Below are 13,220 nucleotides of genomic sequence, written 5' to 3' on the forward strand. Positions count from 1 at the left end.
CGGTTCCAGGATCTCACCCAGAATTCCAGGAGTTTCTGCCTGCAGCTGGCAGCTTTAAGCAGCAACAGCACAACACAAACCTACCTTCACACAACTGCCAACCTGAAGAAGTTCAGACCTCCACTCACTTTCTGCCCCCTGCAGAAGGCAAGAAGCCATTTCTCCAGCCTCCCCCCCACCTAAGTGCTGTCTGCTGCTTAAAGAGATAGGTTTTGCTGATAGATTGCTACTCCAATTAGTTGACTGGCTGATTTCCTATAATTACAATAGTTTGTCACCAGGTTGTTTTCCCTAATTTGTCACCTCAATTACATACATTAAACTGATTTACAGAAGTGTGTTTATGTAACTTACCTTCAACGAAGCATCTGCAAGCAGAGCTCTCTGCAGGCTCCTCAGCTCCTTGACCGTGCTGTAGGTGCTCCAGGGACAGGCACTCCCCTCTCAGCCTGGCAGAGACAGACAGGAAAACACCGAGGATAACCTAAAGCAAATGTTGCTTATGCAAAGCTGCTCTTTCTTCAAGGCCTGGCACTGTGCCCAGCCTCTATTTTGCAACAGGTGCCCCCTCCTTGGGAAAAAAAAGGCAGGCAAAGGAAGAGCAATTACCAAGTTCTGTCTGTGGCAAAGGCAAGGCATGGAGGTGAAAACGTTTGTGGTTTATTTGCAGCTCTGCCACCAACTTGTTATAAGCCCCTGGGGGACTCATTTAGCCTTTTGGCATCTCAGTTAACTCAAGTGCAACATAATTAATTCAGCTATCTAATTACACATTCACTTTCATCAGGGGACCACAAAGTGACTCCCAAATTATTATTATTATTATTAGCAGTGGTTCCAAATACCAGAGGTCACAGCACTGCTGTTAGTCAGCTCAAGGCCATCATTTTACAAGGCTTTGCTGTATGGATAGTGTATAACACAAAGGCAAGTTGGCTCAGCTGCTGAAATGCTAAAGCCATCCAGAGCCCAGGCTGTGATTCACCACCTCTCACCATCTTCTACAGGGCAAAGAGGGCATGAATCATGACTACACCACCATGCAGCAGCCCAGAACAACTCCACTCCAACAAAAATCATAGAATCAGAGAATCAAGCAGGTTGGAAGAGAGCTCCAAGCTCAGCCAGCCCAACCTAGAACCCAGCCCTGGCCAAGCAACCAGACCATGGCACTAAGTGCCCCAGCCAGGCTTGGCTTCAACACCTCCAGCCACAGCCACTCCACCACCTCCCTGGACAGCCCATTCCAATGCCACTCTCTCTGCCAACGACTTCCTCCTAACATCCAGCCAGACAAGCCAGGAGAGAGTCATGACCTCAGGAGCAGCACTGAGATATATCCAGGGCTGGCAACTGCTTACTTGCCATCTAAACCAAGGAGATTTAGGTTGGACATTAGAACAGCAGAGGCTTAGTCTGGACAATAAGATATCTTCACTGATGAGAGTTGCCAAGCTCGGGACAGGCTGCTGAGGGAAGTGGTTTGATTATCACCCCTGGAGGGACATGTAGACAAGTGCTGAGAAATATATGGCTTAGTGCTGGACTTGGCAGAGTTGGGTTGGACTCAGCCTGAAAGGTTTTTTCTTGTCTAAATGATTCTATGATTTCTCTCAGTGGCCTGAAGATGAGGCAGCAGTGCCCAGGTGGGCAGCAGAGCCAATGGCATCCTGGGCTGGCTCAGGAGCAGTGTGGGCAGCAGGACAAGGGAACTGCTTCTGCCCCTATGCTCAGCACTGCTCAGACCACACCTGGAGTGCTGTGTCCAGTGCTGGGCTCCTCCACTGCAGAGAGATGTTGAGGTGCTGGAAGGTGTTGAGAGAAGGGCAGCAAGGCTGGGGAGGGGCCTGGAGCACAGCCCTGTGAGGAGAGGCTGAGGGAGCTGGGGGGGTGCAGCCTGCAGCAGAGGAGGCTCAGGGCAGAGCTCATTGCTGCCTGCAGCTGCCTGCAGGGAGGCTGTAGCCAGGTGGGGTTGGGCTCTGCTGCCAGGGAACCAGCACCAGAACAAGGGGACACAGCCTCAAGCTGTGCCAGGGCAGGTTGAGGCTGGATGTTAGGAAGAAGCTGTTGTCAGAGAGAGTGATTGGCACTGGAATGGGCTGCCCAGGGAGGTGGTGGAGTGGCTGTGGCTGGAGGTGTTGCAGCCAAGCCTGGCTGGGGCACTGAGTGCCATGGTCTGGTTGTTTGGGCAGGGCTGGGTACTAGGTTGGGCTGCAGGAGCTTGGAGCTCTCTTCCAACCTGGCTGATTCTATGATTCTACGATTCTAATATAACCCCAGAACTATAAGAGAACAGTTCAGACCTGTCTCAATTTCCCCAGACAACACCTGGCTCCCCTGTTTTCACATCACACAGCAGACAAGCACAGGGCACAGCATTACAGCACTGGGAACAGATTCACATTAGGATTTTCCAAAATGCTTTGGCTTCCCAGAAAAGAGCATTCACACCTGAGGCCCTGTCAGGCAGAAGTGAGCACAGAAATCCTAAGCAAACAACGAAAAAATGAAGTTGAACCAAATCCAACTTCTGTACAGCTTAACTAGTAGAGGATGTCAGCATCTTCTACAGGGCAAAGAGGGCAGCAGGTCCCTTGGGAGGTCCCTTGGGAGGTCCCTTCCACCCCAAACCATTCCAGCATTCCACGAATGGAGGCACCAGGCAGCCCCTGCACGGGGCTCAGTGTTAGCTGCCTGCCACAGCTCACAAATTCCCACTCTTGGCAGGGTCTCCACTCCAGCTCCTCTCCCGCAGCCTCACCTCGTGTCCCTGCCCAGCTCCTCCTGCCCCGTCTCACGCCTGCCTCGGCACCGTTGCCTGCGCGGCCCCGGGGCTGCGCTGCCCGCTCAGGGCGGCTGTGCCAGGCCGGAGCCCCCCGCACCTCACAGCCGCTGCAGCGGCTCCGGGGCTGCGCTGCCCGCTCAGGGCGGCTGTGCCAGGCCGGAGCCCCCCGCACCTCACAGCCGCTGCAGCGGCTCCGGGGCTGCGCTGCCCGCTCAGGGTGGCTGTGCCAGGCCGGAGCCCCCCGCACCTCACAGCCGCTGCAGCGGCGCCGGGGCTAGGCTGCGGGCGCAGGCTCCAGCAAACGCCGCTCGCAGCTCTCCTGTCTCCCGCTCCGGTGCTGCCACCAACCGTCCTGCACGGCTCGGAACGGAGCCGCCGCGGCCAGGAGCTGGCCGTGACCGAGCGCACGACGCAGGCAGAGCAAAGCTGCCCCGGGGCCAGCCTTGACTGCGCAGCTGCCCTGGCAGCTGCTGGGCACAGCCAGCGGCGGGTCCGGGGTGTGAGGCTGCGACCGTAACGAACCTGGCTCTGTTCTGCAGCTGCGCAGGCACCGGCCGCAGCCAGCCGCCCTCGAGAGCAGGCTCAAACCGGATCCAGCCCCTCTCAGGTTGGGCACACGCACACCACATCCAGCTGCTCTTGAGATCAGGCTCAAACTGGATCCAGCCACTATCGAGATCAGGCTCAAACCAGATCCAGCCCCTCTCAGGTTGGGCACACACACACACTGGATCCAGCCGCTCTCAGGTCAGGCTCAAACCGGATCCAGCCGCTCTCAGGTTGGGCACACACACACTGGATCCAGCCCCTCTCAGGTTGGGCACACACACACTGGATCCAGCCCCTCTCAGGTTGGGCACACACACACTGGATCCAGCCCCTCTCAGGTTGGGCACACACACACCGGATCCAGCCGCTCTCAGGTTGGGCACACGCACACCTGATCCAGCCACTCTCAGAGCAGGCTCAAACCGGATCCAGCCACTCTCAGGTTGGGCACATGCACACCACATCCAGCTGCTCTTGAGATCAGGCTCAAACCGGATCCAGCCGCTCTCAGGTTGGGCACACACACACACCGGATCCAGCCGCTCTCAGGTCAGGCTCAAACTGGATCCAGCCACTATCGAGATCAGGCTCAAACCAGATCCAGCCCCTCTCAGGTTGGGCACACACACACACTGGATCCAGCCGCTCTCAGGTTGGGCACACACACACTGGATCCAGCCCCTCTCAGGTCAGGCTCAAACCGGATCCAGCCGCTCTCAGGTTGGGCACACACACACTGGATCCAGCCCCTCTCAGGTCAGGCTCAAACCGGATCCAGCCGCTCTCAGGTTGGGCACACACACACTGGATCCAGCCCCTCTCAGGTTGGGCACACACACACACCGGATCCAGCCGCTCTCAGGTTGGGCACACACACACACCGGATCCAGCCCCTCTCAGGTCAGGCTCAAACCGGATCCAGCCGCTCTCAGGTTGGGCACACACACACACCGGATCCAGCCGCTCTCAGGTTGGGCACACACACACACCGGATCCAGCCGCTCTCAGGTTGGGCACACACACACACCGGATCCAGCCCCTCTCAGGTCAGGCTCAAACCGGATCCAGCCGCTCTCAGGTTGGGCACACACACACACCGGATCCAGCCGCTCTCAGGTTGGGCACACACACACTGGATCCAGCCGCTCTCAGGTCAGGCTCAAACCGGATCTAGCCGCTCTCAGGTCAGGCTCAAACCGGATCCAGCCGCTCTCAGGTTGGGCACACACACACACCGGATCCAGCCGCTCTCAGGTCAGGCTCAAACCGGATCTAGCCGCTCTCAGGTCAGACACGCACACCAGATCCAAATGCTGATGTTGTGCAAGCCCAGGCCTTGCTGGCTGACGTTTGGCTGAGCTGGACACTTTCTGTGCAACCCGTTCCAGGCAAACCTGCTCCAGAGGGAGCTGCACTGGATGACCCTCGGAGGTCCCCTCTAGCCCCTACCATTCTGTGAGCTGAATCTCTTCTGCTGCAAGAACTTCACCATGTGAGTTCTGTGGGTGGACTTCATGGGCAGGCTCTTCACTCTAAAGCAGGGGTGCACAGAGGCACTGGCTGGGGTGCCATGGGGAGCACAGTCCCCTCTCAGCTACCAAGGGAACCTCAGCAAACCCCATTCCTGACTCAGTATGAACCTCAGCCAGGGTGAAGTCATTCCCACACTCCCAAGCTGAAAGGATAGTGGAAGACATGAGCACAGCTACAGCCTGGCCAGAACACAGAGCTCAGTCCCACGGCAGCTGAAGTGGATCCATTTCATCCAGCTAACCTAGCACAAAACTTAACAACAGCAAAGCCCAACCCAGCAGTTAGCTTTCTGCTGAGCTCACTGACCTCCAGCAGCTCTGCACAAGCAGGGCTGGGGGACTGCAGCACCCAGCAATTAGATCAGCACAGCATTAGAGGAGAGGCAGCCCACTACAGACAGCTGCAGGCTCCAAGCAATGATAGAAGTTTATGGTACCATCCCCACACTGGAAGAAGTCCAGGATGCCCTCCCAGGGACCATATATTCTTTATAATGAAGCTCTTCAGGGCAGGGATCACATCTGCCTGTGAGGAGGAGGCAGCAATAAGAGAAGGTGGAAGAGAGGATGAAATACTGGATGGAGACAGGAACGATCTGGATCTGAGTCTGCTTCCAGCTGTGGTAGTTCAGACACTACTGCTCCTGTATTTAGAATGAAAAGGTAACATTCCTGCTCCCTCCCCTTGTCACAGTGGGGTCCTGAGGCTGTTGAGGACAGTCTGCAGATGACACCAAACTAAGCAGAAGGAGGGCAGGAAGGCCCTGCAGAGGCATTTGGACAGGCTGAAACAACAGCTGAGGCCAGTTGCATGAGGTTTAACAAGGCCAAGTGCCAGGTCATGCACTTTGGACACAACAACCCCCAGCAGCCCTACAGGCTGGGAGAGGAGTGGCTGAAGAGCTGCCTGGCAGAAAAGGACCTGGGGGTGTTGGTGGCCAACTGGCTGAACATGAGCCAGCAGTGTGCCAGGAAGGCCAACAGCATCCTGGCCTGGATCAGAATATCTCAGCACCAGGAACCACTGTGGTTGCAAAGGACCACCAGGGTCAGCCAGTCCAACCTGCATCCCAGCAGCCTTCATCACCAGACCACAGCCTCAAGCACCACAGCCACTCTCCTTTAAACACCTCCAGGGATGGTGACTCCAGCACCTCCCTGGGCAGCCTGTGCCAGTGCCTGAGCACCTGCTCAGGAAAGAGCTTCCTCCCAGCAGCCAACCTAAACCTGCCCTGGTGCAACTTGAGGCCATTTCCTCTTGTCCTGTCATTAGTAACTGGGGAGAAGAGACCAGCTCCAGCCTCACTGCAACCTCCTTTTAGGTAGCTGTAGAGGGCACTAAGGTCCCCTCTCAGCCTCCTCTTCTCCAGACTAACCACCCCCAGCTCCCTCAGCCCCTCCTCACAGGCCGTGTTTGCCAGAGCTCTCCCCAGCCTCTCTGCCCTTCTCTGCCCCTGCTCCAGCACCTCAATGTCCCTCCTGTGCTGTGGTGACCAAAACTGGACACAGTACTCGAGGTGTGGTCTCAGGAGTGCTGAGCACAGGGGCATGAGCAGCTCCCTGTTCCTGCTGCTCACACCAGCTCTGTATACTACCAGAAATTCCATTTGGAGCCTAAAGGAGAGGAGGAAATGATAAAGGTAATACACTTGACAGAGTTTCACAGAAAGATACACTGGAGAAATCTATCCAGACCATTTATCCCTCTGTGAACAACTGGATAGACTCATTACAGATTCTGCCTTTGTTGCTCTATAGAAATGAAAATGCTAATTGGTTTACTTGAAGTTTAATTGAAAATTAATAGAATTTCACTAGAGATTTGCAGAATAGGACTAGAGTTAAAATGACATTTGATTAAAGTCACACTAAAACTGTACTCAAGGACATGCTGAAGATAGCAGCCACAGCCTTCCCCTCTAAAGTGGGAATAAATATTTATCATTAGGAGTGGGGTTTGTTAATGGTTGACGTTTTCAATGAGGCTGATAACACTGAGTGATGCTCTGCAGCAAGCCTCTCTCGACTCCTGTGCAAGTGGAAAGTGACACAGATCCCAAAGGTCTGAGTTTCCCTGGCTAACAGCTCCTCCTGTCCCCCTGCTGCCTCTTTGGGGATGCTCCTCAAAGCTGCCACTTCTGAAGGAGCAAAGCTGCAGGCTGCTGGAGTTAGAATCATAGAATCAGCCAGGTTGGAAGAGACCTCCAAGATCATCCAGTCCAACCTATCCCCCAGCCCATCCAGTCAATTAGACCATGGCACTAAGTGCCTTATCCCGGCTTCTCTTGAACACCTCCAGGCACAGCCACTCCACCACCTCCCTGGGCAGCCCATTCCAATGCCAATCACTCTCTCTGCCAACAACTTCCTCCTAACATCCAGCCCAGACCTCCCCTGGCACAGCTTGAGGCTGTGTCCCCTTGATCTATTGCTGGTTGCCTGGGAGAAGAAGCCAACCCCCCACGTGGCTACAGCCTCCCTTCACGTAGTTGTAGACAGCAATGAGGTCACCCCTGAGCCTCCTCTTCTCTAGGCTAAACAACCCCAGCAATGAATTCTCCTTCTTTGTGTTTCATTCAGACCTGCATTTCTGCAGGGTTGTTTTCTTTTTGCTTGCCTGTCCTTCTGAAGTCAACACCTGACTGAACACAGCCTCTCCATCCCAGCTGCTTTGCTGAGAAGCTTTGGTTGGGTTAATAAATCATTTCACAGGATCTCAGAATTAACCAGGTTGGAAAAGACCTTCGAGATCATCCAGTCCAACCTATCACCTAGAATCACAGAATCAGTCAGGGTTGGAAGGGACCACAAGGAGCAGCCAATGCCAAGCCCCCTGCTATGCCCAGGGACACCCTACCCTAGAGCAGGCTGCACACAGCCTCAGCCAGCTGGCCTCAAACACCTCCAGCCATGGGGCCTCAACCACCTCCCTGGGCAACCCATTCCAGCCTCTCACCACTCTCCTGCTCAACAACTTCCTCCTCACCTCCAGCCTCACTCTCCCCACCTCCAGCTTTGCTCCATTCCCCCAACTCCTGACACTCCCTCACAGCCTCAAAAGTCCCTCCACAGCTGTTTTGTAGCCCACTTCAGATCCTGAAAGGCCACAACCTATCACCTAACACCTTCTAATTAACTAAACCATGGCACCACATCTCCATTAAGTCCCTTAATCATATGATCATGAAAACACAGAACCATGGAACCAGAGAGTGGTTTGGGTTGGAAGGGACCTTTAAAGAGCCTCTGGTCCAAGCCACCTGCAGTGAGCAGGGGCATTCAGGGATTTTGGATGCTTAAGATCTTTAACTAAGGTGGGGGGGAGGAGCAAAAAAGCCCCTGTGCCACTGTTGGGTATCAGCAGTGTGAGGTGACATGACTGCTGGCCAAATCCTTGGTTCATTATCAGCCTGGAATAATGGCCAGGAAGGATTTGGATGGGTAGGGGGAACCAAACCTCCAGGAAGGATTTGGATGGGGAGGGGGAACAAAACCTCCAGGAAGAATTTGGATGGGGAGGGGGAACAAAACCTCCAGGAAGGATTTGGATGGGGAGGGGGAACAAAACCTCCAGGAAGGATTTGGATGGGGAGGGGGAACAAAACCTCCAGGAAGAATTTGGATGGGGAGGGGGAACAAAACCTCCAGGAAGGATTTGGATGGGGAGGGGGAACAAAACCTCCAGGAAGGATTTGGATGGGTAGGGGGAACAAAACCGCCACAGAAGGCAGATCTGTCCTGCTGCCACCCCTAAGGCATTCTGCATGCAGACACTGTCTTTATCCTAGGCAGAGGATATTTAAATCCCTGTAGCATGTGCAGGCTCTGCATTTCATGAGGCAGATGAATATGCAAGCTTAAGAACAGAAGCCTAACCAAGATTATCCAGGAAATATCCAGGGAAATCTTGACCAAACCAGCCAGAGTTTGTCCATCCATCTGCACGTGGCAGTGCTCTTCAGCATGAGAAAACCAGAGGCACTCAGCTGCAGACTGAGTCCTGAGCTGTTGCTTTCCTCCTGTGCTGCTTTGAGGCTAACAGATATATTTTACTGAGAGAAATTAAATCCTTAGCTGTGAGAAGAAAGAGAAAACCAACATGTACCTGGCACCTGATGGCCTGCACAAATTCACTCTGATATGGGTCAAGAACTGGCTGCAGGGCTGGGCCCAGAGAGTGGTGGTGAATGGTGCCACATCCAGTTGGCAGCTGGCACCAGTGGTGTGCCCCAGGGATCAGTGCTGGGCACAGACCTGTTCAATATCTTTATGGATGATCTGACCAGGGGATTGAGTCCAGCATCAGTAAGTTGGCAGATGACACCAAGCCAGGAGCAGAGCCCTGTGAGAAGAGGCTGAGGGAGCTGGGGGTGTGCAGCCTGAAGAAGAGGAGGCTCAGGGCAGACCTCACTGCTGGCTACAACTACCTAAAGGGAGGTTGTAGCCAGGTGGGGTTGGGCTCTGCTCCTGGGCAAGCAGCAACAGAAAAAGGGGACACAGTCTCAAGCTGTGCCAGGGCAGGTTCAGGATGGATGTTAGGAGGAAGTTGTTGGCAGAGAGAGTGATTGGCATTGGAATGGGCTGCCCAGGGAGGTGGTGGAGTGGCTGTGGCTGGAGGTGTTGAAGCCAAGCCTGGCTGGGGCACTTAGTGCCATGGTCTGGTTGGTTGGGCAGGGCTGGGTGCTAGGTTGGCCTGGCTGAGCTTGGAGCTCTCTTCCAGCCTTGTTAATTCTATGATTCTATGAATATCTTCATAAAGAAAACTAATAAGCACTGAACACTGTCCTGAAGCAGCAGTACAGTGGCAGGGGTAGAGCCAGTGCCCCATGGTGGCATTTCCACCAACACTGCTCTAAGGAAGAAGACAGCACAGAAGAATTCTTGGCCAACTGCAGCAAAACCTGCGCTTGGATAGCATCAGCTGCTGGTGTGAGGGGAGTGCCCAGGAGCTTGGTGGGAATTAACTGGACCAAGTGAATATCCATTTGATCACTGCAATGAAACCTCTCATTCCTCTGGTACCTGGGTGGCATTTGATATTGACTGGGAGCACGTTGCTGTTTCCATGCTGCTGTGGAAAGTGGGTCACCTCGCTGCTGGCACCGGGGAAGATGTCCACACACACCTGCAAACTCCCCACGCCTGACTTCATTGCTTTCCTTTCCAGCCAAAGCTAAAGCAGCACTAGAAGGAAGTATCTATTGATCTGAAGCACGAGGCCATCCCTTCTGCATGCTGTCAGTGGTAGGCTCCACAGAAAATAAAGACCTTCCCTTCAATTATCAGCTGCAATGGTATTAGTATAGAATCCCTGCATCAGTTTTCCTAGGAGGTCAAAAGAAGGTAAGAGACAGAAGATTTATTGGGATTTTAAAAGGAGTGCTTTAGCTATACAATTTCTTTTCAAGTTAAAACCAGATTTTTCTGGCTGCTCTTTGGATTTTCTGCTTACAGACCTGATTGGGCTCCCACATCTTCAAAAGAACTGGAACCAAGATAGAATACCCAAGGTAGCCAACTATGCACCTTGCAAGAGTGGCACTCTCTGGGTCAATAATCCTAGGGTGTGGACTGGAATTTAAACCACAGCAAGAAAATCTCCTGGGTTTAGCCTAAATTCCTGTCTCATGCCTAAGCCACCAGGCTGTCTTTTGGCACACAAACACATCCTGACTGCCCTAATGTAGGATGCAGCAGATGCAAAACCAACCTGAAGAGAAGAGGAGACTCAGGGTAAAGCTCATTGCTGTCTACAGCTCCCTGAAGGGAGGCTGTAGCCAGGTGGGGTTGGGCTCTGCTGCCAGGGAACCAGCAACAGAACAAGGGGACACAGCCTCAAATATGCCTGGGCAGGTTCAGGCTGGATGTTAGGAGGAAGTTGTTGGCAGAGAGAGTGATTGGCATTGGAATGGGCTGCCCAGGGAGGTGGTGGAGTGGCTGTGGCTGGAGGTGTTGCAGCCAATCCTGGCTGGGGCACTTAGTGCCATGGTGTGGTTGGTTGGGCAGGGCTGGGTGCTAGGTTGTGCTGGCTGAGCTTGGAGCTCTCTTCCAACTTGGTTGATTCTATGATTCTGTGATCTTTGGAGTGTGTGAGAAGGCTTAAATAACACCCAGGAGAAATACTTGTTGGGTTTTACAGAACTGGATCCCTCCTCCCCTAGGGGATTGGAAGCTCCCAGACCCTGAGCTTGGTCTGTCAGGAAGAAGCACAGTTAAAGCACTCTCTGTGTCAGCAAACTAATGGTTCTGCTTCTCTCATCACCAGCCCCCTCCCTGCCCCATTCTCCCACTACATCTCTGCCCGACAGTTCAGCCTTCTAGAAGTAACCTCCCAAAGAAAAATGAAGTGGAAAAGTGTGACAGTGCTAAAACAATTCTCAGCAGTTCCCAGATGAGAAGTGCCTGAGCATAAATCACCGAGAAGCTCTGCAACTATTTCTCTTCACCCAAGAGGAAAGCTCAAAATCACAAAGCCCACAGAGAATGGCTGGGTGCAAGCTTCTGCCTGGCCAGCAGGCACTAGAGTGGGCTGAGGGACAGCTGTGCCATCCAGCTTGACTGGGTTAAAAACCAGAGAGGCCTTCATCATGTCTTAACTGAGAGTGGTAGCAGGCCCAGCACAGTCGTTGTAAACACAGAAAGGGCTTTGCCAGTCCCTGGGCAAAGCCAGCAGCAGCCAGACAAAGAACATTCTCTCATTGGTGAGTAGCTCCAAATGAGCTTTTTCTTACCCAGGGCCCTAGAGAAAAAGGAAGCCAAACTGTGTAAGTAGCAGGGACTGATGTATTGGCATCTGCCTCTGCTTCTCCTTCCTTACAGCTGTTTAACAGCACTTCTGAGTGCTTGATCAAAGGCTGCTGTGCACCTTGGGTTATCCTGCTTAGCAGTCTGGTGATCAGCGCTGCCTTCTGGGACAGCTGAATTCAAACACACTCTGGCAGCACCTTGAGAGCTTCCTAATGATGGCACTAATGAAATATTTAAAGAGCAAAACGTTTTAGGGCAGGTGTGTGCCAGCAGCAGCTAGGGACTGCCCTTGGGGTGGGAAGAGTGATTATGGTACCAATCACAGGCAATGAACATCTCGGTTGGCTGTGAATGCTTCTCAGCTCCGAGTCTCTGCATTTCCATGAGGACAGGCTGGGAGGGTTGGAGTTGTTCAGCCTAGAGAAGAGAAGGCTCCAAGGAGACCTCAGAGCAGCCTTCCAGTACCTGAAGGGGCTACAGGAGAGCTGGGGAGGGGCTTCTGACAAAGACATGGAGTGACAGGACGAGGGGTGATGGCTTCAAACTGCAGGAAGCTGGACTGAGATGAGACATCAGGAAGAAATTCTTCCCCATCTGAGTGGTGAGGCTCTGGAATAGGTTGCCTAGAGAAGATGTGGAGACTCCAAACCTGTAAGTGTTCAAGGCCAGGTTGGATGAGATCACTTGGCCTAGTGGAAAGTGTCCTTGTCCATGGCAAGGGGGTTGGAACTGGATGATCTTTAAGGTCCCTTTTAACCCAAACCATTCTATGACTCTGTCCTTTCTTTTACAAACATTTCTTCCCTTTTCAGCTGAACAAAACTCCACCTTTACACTTCTGCCAGACAAGGATGGGATCCAGACATGTGTGCATCACATGAACAACCCAAACTACCAGTAGCAAAGCAGTCACCATCAGCAGGTTGATGGCTTCAGAGTTTCACCTCACATTTTGGTATGCCAGGGGGACATGGAATTGGGCAGCTGCTCCAAGCACACACAGAGCTCTTCTGAGGAGCATGGCAGGAGGATATGAATGGAAAGCTGAGGGGAGAGCACAGAATTAGCATAATGACACAGTTACCCACACCCCACACACAATGAATTCACCAGACTAGACTCAGCCAGATGGAAGTCAAGGAATGAAGCTACACTCACAGCTTGGCACAATAGACAAGCAGATATTTACCATACACTGCAAACATGTGCAGCTACAGACATGGTAAAGGTAATGCAGAAACACAACTCCCCTCCCAGAAACCAGTCCCCAGGAGGGGCTCCCAACCACCCTTCCACCTCTTTCCCACCCCTCTACCTTATCCCAGAGTCTGCCTTAAGTGCAAGGTGAGCTGGGAGGATTGGCAAAGGAGGTTAGAAGCAGAAGGATTAGTTGGGTTACACAGATGCAGGCAGAGCAGCAGAAGCCCAGGGAGAGAACACAGACACTGACTCTGGCAGACAGAGACTCTTATCTGTGTTTGTGTCCTTGCTTCTATACATCTGTATATATATATATATAGGTATATATGTATATATATCTATGTGTCCAGAGAAGGGTGACAAAGCTGGGGAGGGGCCTGGAGCACAGCCCTGTGAGGAGAGGCTGA

At 53.2% G+C, this 13,220-nt stretch overlaps 1 protein-coding gene across 2 annotated transcripts in view; it reads right to left on the reverse strand.

Annotated features, from left to right (window-relative positions):
* Positions 1–13,220, reverse strand: part of LRRTM4 (leucine rich repeat transmembrane neuronal 4) — a 472,503-nt gene that overhangs the window by 394,195 nt on the left and 65,088 nt on the right. For both annotated transcript variants that reach the window (XM_064175477.1, XM_064175475.1), the window contains exon 2: positions 355–449. The gene's annotated coding sequence lies outside the window, so the exon portion shown is untranslated. The remainder of the gene's footprint in view (positions 1–354; positions 450–13,220) is intronic.

This window comes from Pogoniulus pusillus, chromosome 42 (genome assembly GCF_015220805.1).
Source record: "Pogoniulus pusillus isolate bPogPus1 chromosome 42, bPogPus1.pri, whole genome shotgun sequence".
Taxonomy (NCBI): domain Eukaryota; kingdom Metazoa; phylum Chordata; class Aves; order Piciformes; family Lybiidae; genus Pogoniulus; species Pogoniulus pusillus.